The sequence below is a fragment of the Rhinolophus sinicus genome, linkage group LG11, assembly GCF_036562045.2.
Source record: "Rhinolophus sinicus isolate RSC01 linkage group LG11, ASM3656204v1, whole genome shotgun sequence".
NCBI classification, from domain to species: domain Eukaryota; kingdom Metazoa; phylum Chordata; class Mammalia; order Chiroptera; family Rhinolophidae; genus Rhinolophus; species Rhinolophus sinicus.
Window position 1 is genome coordinate 65,748,118 of NC_133760.1, and position 12,801 is coordinate 65,760,918.

Sequence of the window (12,801 nt, forward strand, 5' to 3'; positions counted from 1 at the left end):
GGCTCTGTTTCTTATATTGGGTCTAAACATATCTCTGGAACTCCGACCTGCTTTGTTTTTTTACACAGATTTTTCACAGTGTATTCTTACTTGCAGCCATCCTCGTTACAGAGGGGAGCATGGTAAAGGCAGCCCCTTAGATCTAGCCCATCCAAATAGTCTTATCAAAAATCATTTTTCAGTTAGAAAATATTTTTCATTGGAAAACTTGGTACTAATAACGCCACCTAAGAAGACAGTGCCAGCGGAACTCATGCTTTGAACAAAGGCAGGGTGTGTAATAGGAGTGAGGGCTTTGGAATCACACAAACTTGGATTTGAATCCTACCTCGGCTGTAACCAGCTCTGTGACCTTAGGCTGAACCTGACCTGCAGCAGTTTTGTAAATCAAATTAAATGTGGTGAGGATTCCCACTTCTCAGGGTGTGTGGGGAATTCGCTCTGAGTCACTGTTGGAACTCCTCACCTCTCAGAAGGAGAGAGGGGCCTCCGGTCTTGTCCATTTGTGGCTGGGATCCCTGGGATCCACTCCAATGGAGCCTCCATTGGCGGCTCTCCCCCAACCGTGACCAGCTCCCCAAAGGAGTCTTTGCAGAATTCCCCAAACCAGAATTCACTACCCTCTCCCTAAGAACCCTGCCAGCCATTTTCATCTGAAATCCTGACGCCAGCAGTTGTGTGAATGGGTCAGGTCTTTGCCCTTTATGGGGACCCGAACCCTATTCCTTTCTCCCAGTTTTGGAAAAATCAGCCCCATGGGTTATCTACTCTTTTCAAGCCTAAGAGTCCACCACCTTCATACCCACAACTCTGGGGAGTTCTAGCCTCTTAAATCCTTCGGTCTTCAAAACTCGGAGGTCTCCAGGTTTAGTCCAGAGAATTCTCCTCTTTTGTCCTAAAACACCAACAAAAATAACCACATCCCCAAACCAATAAAACTGTTTACAGCTACTACTGCTAACATTTAGTGTGTGCTTACTTAGAGTCAGATGCACGTTACGTATCTTCATTTTAATTCATATAACAACCCTAGATGGTATCATTCCCATTTTTACATATAAGGACACGTGGCTTATGGGGTTTGGCTGAGAGCCTGTGGCTAGTGAGTGGAAGAATCTGAATGTGACCTTAGATCTCTTTGGTCTCTACGCCCTGGAAACATGGCCACTGAGCTTTGCCAGTGACTGTTCTATCTTGAGTATGTTTCTTCAACGTATTTCCCTTATCTGAAAAAATCAACGTAGAGTAGCAGTTGTATTCCAAAGTTTCCTTCCATGTCAACAAGCTGTGATTCTGCTCCACTGCTATTTTATTTCCAATCTTTTTAAGCAAGAAAAATGATTTTTAAACGGCACAGCGTGCAGGACTGCAGCCATCCCGTGGGAAGTGGACCTCAGTGGGGGGAGGTTGCCAGTGACAACTGGTATAAACGGATGGGTCTCAGACTGGCTGCTTTGCTGAAGGAGCTTGCAAATATCTCACCCCAAATGCTGACTACTTTTGAAAAATCATGCAGAATTTTAAAAGGGTCAAATAAAGGAGAAAAACAACATTTGTCCAAAATCTAAGCAAAGCAAGGGATTCTGGATGCCAAGTGGGTCCTGTGGCTATTTGATCACCAGTGAAACGTATCATTCAATAGACGATTTGTGAACTCTTTAGAAAAGTATATGGTATTAGGAGGTGAACCTATGTTTACTAAAGGACAAATAATGTAAAACTAACTTTGTTTCCTTTTGTGAAAGAGTTCATATATGAGGCGTACGTTGTTGACAACTTTTGTCTTAATTTTATCAAAGCATTTGAACAAGAATTCTATGAAGATGGTGGTATGTTGATTAGATTGGTGGTTTCCCTCTTTTTTTTTCCCGCCCCTACACCCGGTTCTCACCTGTTCATCATACCTATTGGAAGGGAATTACTGAGAAAAGGGCCGAGGAATCTGCATTTTAAAAAAGCTCATCTGTGTTTACTGCAGCGGGTCCATAGACTGGTATTCGTGAAACACCAACAGAAGTTTTCAAACTTTGGGGAGGACAGGAAATCCTTTCATCAAATGAAATCTTGTATGAAACTCTACCATATAAAACAGATAAAGTGACATTTTACTAGTATAAGTTTTTTGAAGTTTACATTTATAATGTTTACTGCAGAGTGAGTAAAACAGTGAGGCAGTTATGAAAACATAAAATCCTAAATCAGGTGTCGATAACCACATAATAGCTGCATTCACATTATCAGCTTCTGTGTTTAAATAAAATTGTATACTTTGCTTTAGATACATACTATTTTAAAAACTTGTTTTTATAGATAATTATTTGGAAGTTGTAACGAGGGTTTTGGGGTTTGGTTTTTAAATTACTTACCTTGGGATCCCAGGATGTTTTCCAATTAAACCAGTCTACGGCAGGGAATATTTGTTTCAGAACGGTAACCTTGTAACTAAACCTCTGGAAACAATTGCTCACATTCCTTATCATACATCTGAAGTCACACAGGAAATAATCTAATTCTTAGAATAAATATTTACCTTCTCTCAAGTAGGATATTATCACAAAGGACTTTTCACTGCGATGAAAGCAGAGCCACACAGATGCCCCCGAGCCTTGCCTGGCGCTCTGTGGAAGCCCGCACACGGGTGTGGCTTTGTATTCGTGTGTGTGCTTGAACGACTGCAGGAGAGCAGGCTGTGCACACCAGGATTTTTCATAAGACTGAGGCGGGGCTACCACGTCCCTCACCAGTGTCACATGTATAAGTCCACGTGGCACGTAGAGGTGGCCGTGGAGCCTACTGTGGGGTCTGCCTACCTCTCCCAGGCAGGGGCTTTGGCCCATGACCCTGTGTATCGGCGGGGGGTACCCAGGTAATAGTATCTGCAGTGAGTGAGAAGTTGGCCCCTAAGCCATTTCAGTGTCATTTATAAAAGAATTATAGTTTATAAAATGTCTACAATATGTATAAACATTAGAAACAGATGTTGGTGCTATCCTTGGAACACTTCCATAGTCTTTTTAAGAACATTAGTCTAATATTGCCTGGATGCCTGACTTATGTCAGGAAGAATGTTTGGTGGGATACAGCGATAAATGTGGGGACAAGTAGGTAGTGTCAATGAGAAAACACTAAAATTCACAAAGAAAGAACAGAGTATCTTTGAATACAGATTGATGGTGACCTGTTCTGGACAGGAAATCAGGGAGAGCTTCCTGGAAGAGGAGACATGGGGAGGTCCTGAGGACGTATAGGAGTAGGACTTGGACGTGAGCATATTAGGGAGAAGAAATGTTCTGGGGCACTTTTACCTTTGGGGAGAGTATAATTTTATGGGAAAATGTAGATAACACTACCCTCTTAAGCAGATTTCCTTCTTCCTTAATAAATTAGCTCTATATGCATTTTCAAATTTACTCCATTATTAATCAGTTCCAAAAAGGACCATTCTCATACATTTAAATGTGCCTGAGGTTTATTTCCAGGTTACTGCCGTCAGACAGTGATTTACTTATTGAGATGTAGACCTCCTCAGTGGTATTTTGCCCAAATTGTCTGCCCCTTTCATACCTACATGCTTCATAAACTTGCCCTAACCCAGGCCTCTGCCAGAATTACAGCCGCTCATTCATCCATTTGTTCACCCACGCTGGTCTATTGAGCACCTGTTTATGTGCCAGGTTTTGAAGGGTTCTCGGCCCCCAGCAGGGAACAAGTCAGAACCGGACAGGTGAATTGGATACCTGGAAACCACCTGAAGTCCTTATCATGAAACGGTATTTAAAAAGATAACAATGTAACTTTCCCTATAAACTGATAACAGCATAAAATATACACCACCCAGACCTTTTACATTTTAACAGGGATCAAAGCTTTGCCTCGAACTGCGGCTAATCAGGCAGTGTGTGAGGGAAATTGTGGTTTGAGCCTTGGGACTTTTCCAGCTTCTAGGGCTTTTGAAGCGGCAGGGTGGGTACTGTCCTCTGTGTACTTTGTGGTGGGGACTGGCTCTGATAATATTCTTGCAAGGAAAGGAGCTTAAAAAAAACCTCTACTGCATGGGAAAGATCAATTAGATAGACCATAACGGAAAAGAGCTCTTGTTACGATTTTGCCTTTCTGATGGGGCAAGAAGAGCAGAGCACAAGAGGGGGTGCCGCATACTGCAGTTGCTGTTGGTCATTGAGCAAGTCACTTAACCTCTCTGTGCCTCTGTAACTAGGGATGATGATAATAGTACCCCCTCAAAGGATTGTTAAGGGTCAAATAAGTACTCGTGCGTGCGTGCACACGCGAACACACACACACACACACAGCATTTAGAATTCTGCCTGTCGTAGAGTAAGCATTATATTAAAATTAGCATTTTTTTTTTTAGCTATGGTTTTTCCAGTTTGCTGATTTTCTGAGAATATATAGTAGATATATAAAGTAAGAGTGGATAAGAAGCTAGACCAAATGAGGGTAGTTAATTTGTCTTTGTCTTCTCACTCCCCACCCTTCTGCCCCACAGACCCCAGAACTGTTATTTTTTTGTAAGGCTATCACATCATATTCGAATGTATGACCTTGAAGTTTTCTGATTAAATAGTTCTGGGCAAAGCTCTAATAGTTGGAAAATAAATCAGGCCTCCCACACATACCTGCTCAGCCAAGAATTTGTTTGCCCCAGGACCCGTGGGTGGGCGGGAGTGAAAGCAAGTACACACCCAGGCTTATGTGAACTCTCTGTTCTTGCCTGAAACTGTGGTGTCACCAGTACTTTCCGGTCATTTCTTTTCATTCTCAATTCTAGAGAAACAAATATTTTCATTTTATTTTTAAATGCTTTTTTCTCTTTCCTTTCTCCAACTCCCCATTTGTTTGTTTGTTTTCTAAAGTTTGGCCCTTTATTTGTCCTTTGATATTACACATGGGCACATTTCTCCCAAGCCCAGGACGGCAACACACAATTTACAGTGATGAACCGCAGGGCGCCCTGCACGGACGCTGAGTTTCCAAGTCTGTTGGCAAGGTGCTCTGGAAATGACCTGGAATTTTCTGTTGGTTCTTGTAGCCAGGGATGGAGACCCCTGCCTTTGCACTGGGGTGTGTCACAGGTGCTCCTGCCTGCATCCCGGGGAGAGCGGTGAGAGGGGTTCAGTACAGTCCTGCAGAGGGACTTGCTTTCCTGTTCCCATGAAACGTGCCACATTGGGACATGTGTTCTGTGTGACCTTCAGTTAGTGATTGGTGTCCGACTTGTCGCGTATTTTTTTTCTTTTCAGCCTATTAAACATTTAATCCCATTGTCCTGGTTTAGTGCTCTCCCGAGAGGAAGTAGGTTCTTTTTCTGAGTGTGAGAACAGGTACACGTGTGTCAGGTGCTGTCCTGTGGGAAGCAGTCGGGGGTAGAGTGGAAAGAGTTGTACTCTGCCCCCGGTAATCTCAGAAGGTCCTTAGACCTCGCTGGGTCTTCAGTTTAAATCTACCCTGTGGGGTCCTCTAATGGCGACTGTGAAACTGCTTGGGGGACATAGGGAGCCTCCATCACGTCCCTTTTCTACTGTTGTCTTCTCAGGGGATGGAAGCGAGCCTTAGTGTAGGCATAGTAAGTAGGGGGTGAGTTCTTTCTAATAAGCTGACCGGGCTTCAGGGTGGTGGACTGGTCTGGGGGGCCTCTTTGCCCTGGAGTCAGAGCCCACGTGGGTCTTCCCAGGAAGCAGTGCCCTTCTCCCTCATGACTGGCTGAGGAATTTTGGAGGCGATAAAACCCTCTTTGAATTTCGCCACTTTACTTCCCTTCTGGTTCACTCACATATAAGGAAGGACTGGCAAAATTTAAAAAAGAAAAAGAAAAAAAGATTTTGTTTTGAAAATTATACCCTATCTACAAACAGCCTCAAATCAAGAGTAACCACCAGACATCCTGTTCTCAGTGTGTTTGCTTCTGGGGCACTTGCCTGGTCGGCACTGCTGTGCTGTGCTCGGGGCGCTGCACAGGCCTTTTTCACCTTGAAGCAGGTCCGTATTCTCCATCACTCAGCCCAGGCCACCTCTTCCTGCCACTGGTAAATCCTGGAGGAGGAAACGAAGTTAAAAAACAAATAAATAAAAAGATGCGTTAAAGTAAGTGTGTCTGCTTGAATGGTGAGGTTAGGCCAGAAGACTTCTGCCTACTGGCTTCTGAAATACACACCTTCAAGCTACCTTGTGAAGCCTCAGGAGATGAAATAAAGACCTTCCTTAACCCCTAGACTCTAGCGTTCTCACTATGGAGAAGGTCCATGGTGCTTTTCTCTGTAATAAGGAAATGGGGTGGCGGTTCATATGCAAATGGCCCCGCCACCCACGGCGAAGAGCCTCTGGCCTCTCTCAGGCATTGCTCCACTGCTGCTGGGGCTGGCTGTGGTGGTGCCATCGCAGGGTCCAGAAACCACTGTGCTGCCACCCAAGGAGAGAAAGGGGGACCAAAGGAAGCAGGCTGTGGAGGAGGTAAGAGTGGGAAGGTGTTTGTAGTCATGTGAGGGGGGCGAAGGAGAGAGAGAGGGTAGAGGATGCTAAGTCTGGATCCCGGTTCCGTTGCTGACCCAGGCTCTGTGGGACCATTGTATGGTCTCAGGTGTGGGTTCGTGTCTCGTCTTCCGTTCTTTGTGAAGGGTGCTGACGTGTTTTCTGGAAATCCTTCTAAATAGTAATTACTGTTATTCGCATAGTTTTGTAGTGCCCAGATGTATACACCTGGCAGTCACTCCCTCTAGAAGTCCCCGTCAGAATGGCCCTTCTTGTAAGTGACCGCAGAGCACAGAACTTGTCATGTTTTGAGAATGGCCAGTGGTGGGGTAAAAAGCAGATCAACTTGGGTGTCAAGTCTTTGGAAAACAAGAACAAATGGTAAAATAAAATTTCCCTTATTTGTACTAATTAGTAATTAGGGTAAAGGTTTGCGTGAATTAGGAAAGTTGGAAGACACAGTTTGCTTTCTTGCATACAGAGTTTTCACATAAAACCATACCAAGTATCACTGGGGTGTTTTGCCAGCAGCCGTTCCTATACTTGCTTTAACGATACACTTATTCCGTACTTTTAGGAAAATGCCATGGACACATTTTTGGCCGGCTTCCCTGTAACTATGAAAGATTGTTTTTAACATGCAAACCTATAAGGAAAATTATTTGTATTAAATAACACGTATACGTGTTTATTTATTTACATAAATAAAAGCGAAATATTGGGACTATTTCTAAACAATTAGCTCTTAACCATAGTTAGATGAGAACATACACAAAATGATAAACCTTAATGAAGGTCACGGTAATTTGCATCTTTCTACGTAGAATAGGTTCATCGAAACGACCTTCCCAGTATCGGAGTTCCTTCTCCAGTGTATATCACAGAGGATGACAGGCATCATCTCCTCTCTCTCTTCCCTCCTCTTCTTTCTTCACTTTCATCCATTGCGTGCTCTGTCAAGGTCACTGCGGTCGACATGTTACACAAATAAGTACCGCATGATCCTGCCCTCATAGGCCTTACAGCCTAAGAGTGTGCAGTAAGTGAGGGGGTGCAGGGGGGAGAGGGGAGAGGTGTGTGAGCTCACCTGGACGAGGAGCAGACTCTCCACCTGCCCAGCAGGAGGGAGACAGCGCAGTATTCGCTGAGGAGCATTCCAGGCACCGAATGCTCAGGTTGCGGTGTCGTGACACCCGTCTTTGGGGAATAGCGTACAGCCTGGTGTAGTTTCCATGGCAGGGGGAAGCTGCCTCGTCGTGATGGGAGCTCAGGACTCTGCAAAAAACAAACAAACCGAAAAACAGTAGTTCTGTGGCTGAGAAGTGTATTTTGTTAGAAAGTATTTCCTTATACTATGCCAAGTCCCTCTCCTTTTCTATTTTACCTTTGGGTTCAAGCCCAAGGGGCCACACACAGAGTCTGGCTGCTCCCTGCCTCATGCCTTTATATGTAGGTGGTGTGTCCCTGCTTTGAATCTTGCCCCAAGCTGTGTGTACCTTTGTTGATCCTCCTTAATAGATTTTGGTTAATAGTTTGTGTCCTGAATATAACCCAATGATAACTCCAGTTGGTCTTTTCAGAGTCTACAAAGAGGTGATTGTGATCTCCTTGATTGATCTTGAAGATCTCCAAAGCAGTTATTGCCATCTTAACCTCTTATCTGCTGGCCACCCTCTGCCAGGTTCCTCCCTCTGGTTGTACAGGACCCTCAAGGGCGAGAAGCAGGGTGTTAGTCCCGCCTCTGCTTTTGCTTCCTTCCATTCAGCCTCTTCTCACCACACCGTCGCCTTTTGGTCATCTTAGGGCTTTAGAGAAACAAAAAGTAGACCTTTCTCACACGTATGCTGAGGATACATGTGCTAGAGAAGCAGTTATTTGCAATCTCACCACTGTTATACTTTAGAAGCAAAGAAAGAAATATACTCTTGTGAAATATTAAAATAGCTCAGAAGTTAAGGGTCAAGCGAGGCATGTCCTATAGCTCAGGTTTACATTTTCAAGTGACTTCTTTGTAATTAGAAAAGATTGGTTATATTCTGCAAGAGAGATTTGGTCATATGTGTAATAGGAGACCCCTCTGCCTGAAAGTGGGAGGGATTAGGTCCTAGAGAGAGATTCTCCAGGGCTAATGATTGATACAAGCTGGTAGCTACAAGCAGTCATGGATAAAAATTCCATACTTTGTCAGCAGGGCCAGTGTGAGTTTAGCCCAGAAGCAAGGCGTGGCCCATCACTAAGCCAGGGTGGTCTATGGGTTAGAGCCTCTTTACAAAAAAAAGAATGAGATGGAAAATGTTCAGTAATTTTGGAATTACTCACCTTATGCAGAAGCCAGAGCTTACCTATTAGCAGTGGTCCTTGCCAGAGACTTCTCTCTCCGTGGGGAGGGCATGAGTAAAGGGAAGGGAGAATAAAAACAGAAAACCTCATGTGCTTGTTCAAATAGAAGTTTCAGATCTAATCAGTCAGCTAAGGACACCTCAGAAAAGACTGCTGATGGCTGGGGTTTTATTGTCCTATACCACGGAGGGCAAAGTCTTGTTTTCAGTATAAAACAATGTCTTGAGTGCGGTTGTTTCAGTCTCTGTCAGTGGTACGTACGGGGGTTGCGGGGGGAAGGAGGGAGGATGATAAGTATTCTACCATAGTCCTCAACCTGTGGTCTGCAGACCAGCCATGGCACCGTCGCGCGAGAGCCTAGGACACATGCAGACTCTCGGGCCCCAACCCCAATCAGAAACTGCATGTTAACAAGATCCCCAGGCAATTTCTGTGCACCTGAAATTTGGAAAGCACAGCTCTAGTGGGTGATGACCATACCCAATTCATGTGGACAGTTTGCCTGTCTGAACGCACTTTGAGAAAAGCTAAACAAGTAAGACCTCCAAGGCTTAGGTGTTAAATGTCAAGAATCAGCTAGAGACCAGGCCACCTGATCGTGTCTGACTAAACGGCAACGTCTTGTTTATGGCAGTACAGGGGTCTGCTTTCCGCACAGAGGAGGTGCTTGGTCGCTTGAGGTGCTTCCCTGCCCTGGAGGGACTGGTTTCCATGGTGACAGTTCCAGGCAAGGATCTCCCCTGACTTTTTTCTTTTCCTTATTAATTAACAAAGCAGAGAATTAAAAGGGCACTTTATTTAAAATGTTTTTAGACTTCCATCACGTTCGTTTTTTTTGTTTTGTTTTTTTACTTGATATCATGTTATCATTGTGGGTTTCAGGGGAAAAAGGTCGGTGCAGAAAAGTGTGGCTTTCTTGACTGATGAGTCGAGCCTTCCTTCTGGGTGAACTCAGACTGGCACCGCTGACAACTGTCAGGATAAGACCATACTGGCCTAAGCCTTCTTTCGGAAGAATACCTGGGTTTGGGGTTTATCCTGTTGTCCATCACTAGACCTTCAGGTGGGAAACCTTGTAAGTAGAGTCATTAACTATCATGGTGATGTGTAGAATGATCTTTCTCCTTACCTAGGGAAGCCTTTTACTTTCAAAGTAAACCAAAAAATGCTACTACATAGTGGGGACCATTACAGCAAGTACTTTTATCTTTAGTTGTTTTATAATCTGATGCACAGATTTATTTTTTTGGGGGGGGGGGTGTCTTGATCTTTTCCACTATCTGTGATGATCGTATAGTACTTCTACAGTAGATTAACAATCCACTAATGTTTCTTTTGTAAACATAATAATTAAAACAAACAAACAAAAATCCCTTTTCATGATAAAAAGATGAAAATTACTAAGTGAGAGTTAATCCCAGGGCATTTCCCTCGAGTTCCATGAAGAATCCATCAACGTTTTAGAAGCACTGTCACGCTGCACTCTCCTCCAAGCCACTGTCATCTCTTGCCTGGATTGTTCCAGTAATAGTATCTGGACTTGCTGCTTTCTCCCTTGCCTTCTCCTCAATCTGGTCTCATCGCAGCAGCCAGATCATACTTGCCTCTGCACAGAGCGTCTCAGTTGTGTTCTGTGGCTCTTGGAATAAAAGCCCAAAACCTTATAGTGCCCCAAGAAGCCCATTACTTACCTTTCTGATGCCCCCATCCTACTACTGTCTCCCTTGCATGCCCAGGTCAGACAGGCCACCCTCCTGCCTCAGGGCCTTTGCACTTGCTAATCCCTTAGTCTGGAACTATCTTTCCCACGATACCTATGTAACTCTTCCCCAAACTTCCTGCTCATATGTCAGTCTCTTAGTGAGGCTTCTTTGGCTACCCTATTTAAAATTTAACCCCCTCCCACACACATACCTGATATAGTTTATATTTTATTTAGTATATATTCATTGTCTGTCTTCTCCTGGATCTCAAAGATGGCACATCTTTGAGAAGAGAGGGTTCTGCCTTGCGGAGTATGTGTCCACAGCACCTAGAACAATGCCTGGCTTATTCAAGGCGCGTACTATTTGTTGAATGCATTTAGAGTCAGGGGCATGGTGGGACTTTCTCCTACCAGTTTTGTTCTCATCCTCATCACAGAAGGGGACTGAAATGTTAGGAGAACATCTTTAAATTATTCAGCACAGCTGTGAGCCCTTTAAGCAATTCTACGTCGTGAGTTAGGGAATGCCAGTTAATGGTTGATTTGTCAGGCAGATGGGAGAATACCATTAGTACACATCAGGTCTCCTGTGTGCCAGGCCCTGCAGAGTCGGCCCCTGGTGGGTAGGAGGCGATGCAGTAGATGGAGCCTCCTTGAGGGAACGTCACACTTGCGCGCCGTCAGCCCCTCGGTTGTGGTGGCATCCCACGGCAAATCATGCCCCGTCCTCGGAGGACTACTGCTTTGGGTGTGTGTGTGCTCACGCCTGCGTGCAGGTATATTTCGTTTGCCAGTGTTGTCTCCTCAAGGGCTTCCTTTGGCCACAAGTTATGTTTTCCTTTTTGTTTATAGTGTTTCTTAGTAACCCGCTGCCACAAGTCCTTGTGGCACCGTTGCTACCCAAATGTATCTCGAACTTTGCACTGTTTCTCTTTTAGTATCTTGAGATTTATTTTGACCGTGAAAGTCTAGGAAACAAAAACGTTCCAGAAGGGAATGGCGACGGTGCCCATCTAATTGCTGGCACACTGGGGAGGATGGAAGCCACTTGGAAGCCATGTGGTCTGCCTAGCAGAATTATCCCTGTTTGAGTGATGGATGCAACCGAGTCTCACAGCCCAAAGCCATCACTCATTCAATACAGTACCTCTGGAATTCCTCTGTTGTGCAACGTGCTCACAGAATGAGCACGGTGTCCACCCTCATGGAGCTTCTTAGAGTCAAGTGAGAGGTCAGTGTAGATAAAATAATCACAGGCGTGTGATTATAAATGTGTAAGTGCTACAAAGGAGCAATTCGCGGAGCTCTGGGAGCTTGGCCCTAGTCTTGGGGTTATGTGACATTTGGGCTAGGATCTGCAGGTTACTGGGCCTGTGTGTGCTGGGGAGGGGCGGAGCGGGGCGGGGTACAGTGTGTGCGTTCCCTGCCAGGCTGAGGAAGCAAGGTGTGCAGAATCTCTGAGGTGTTGAGGGATCTTGTGCATTCAAGGGAGTAAAAGGAGACCCGAGTGGCTGACGTGTGAGGGTTGCAAGGAGAGTCATGCTCGGAGGGGGCCAGGAGGCTGGGGACAGTCAGCTTTCTGGTATTTCTCATAAGACCCATGCAGAGCATTCAAGGGGCACCAGTAGCCAGGAGGACAGAGCCATGGTCCGTTTTCTATTTTTAAATGTTTGCTCTGGACACGTTGTAGATAGCAGACTATAAGAGAGACAGAGTGGAAGCTGGGGAAAGAGCTAGCAGTGTTTTGTGTTCGTCTAGGAGAAGTACGGTTGCAGTTCCGACTAGGAAAATGATGGTGGAGAAGGTGGAACACTTGTCTGGAGAATGTCGGAGGACGTTGGCCTCTGGATTGTGATTGCTCTCGTGTGCTCACTGAACAATCTCCTGTTGATGTGTCTTGCTCTCTAACCTGCCTATAATGTGCCTATACCTGGGATTTCAGGAAATATTTGTTGACAAACTGTGAATACACTGGTCAAGCGGAATGGAGCAAGTTCCCAGGCTGTCTGACAATTATATTTTTCCTTATAAATGAATATGTAGACATATGGCCTTATGTATCACTCTCTTGTGAGCTCTGTTAGCATCAGTGAGTATTGATAAATACGCTTATTTCTGGAACCTTTGGGAAATAGACTTTTGGAGCCAGCAGAGTTTAAGAGACAGAACCCAGAGACAGATCGTGAATTCCCTGAGGTCACTGTTACCGGGGGGAGACTCCCTGAGCAGCCACCTTTCCTAGCCAGCACCCTCGTTTTAGATGATAATTT

The 12,801-nt window shown here is 44.9% G+C and overlaps 1 long non-coding RNA gene across 11 annotated transcripts in view; it reads left to right on the plus strand.

Annotated features, from left to right (window-relative positions):
• LOC141567618 (uncharacterized) overlaps positions 1-12,801 on the plus strand; it is a 200,489-nt gene that overhangs the window by 98,768 nt on the left and 88,920 nt on the right. The window lies entirely within an intron of this gene.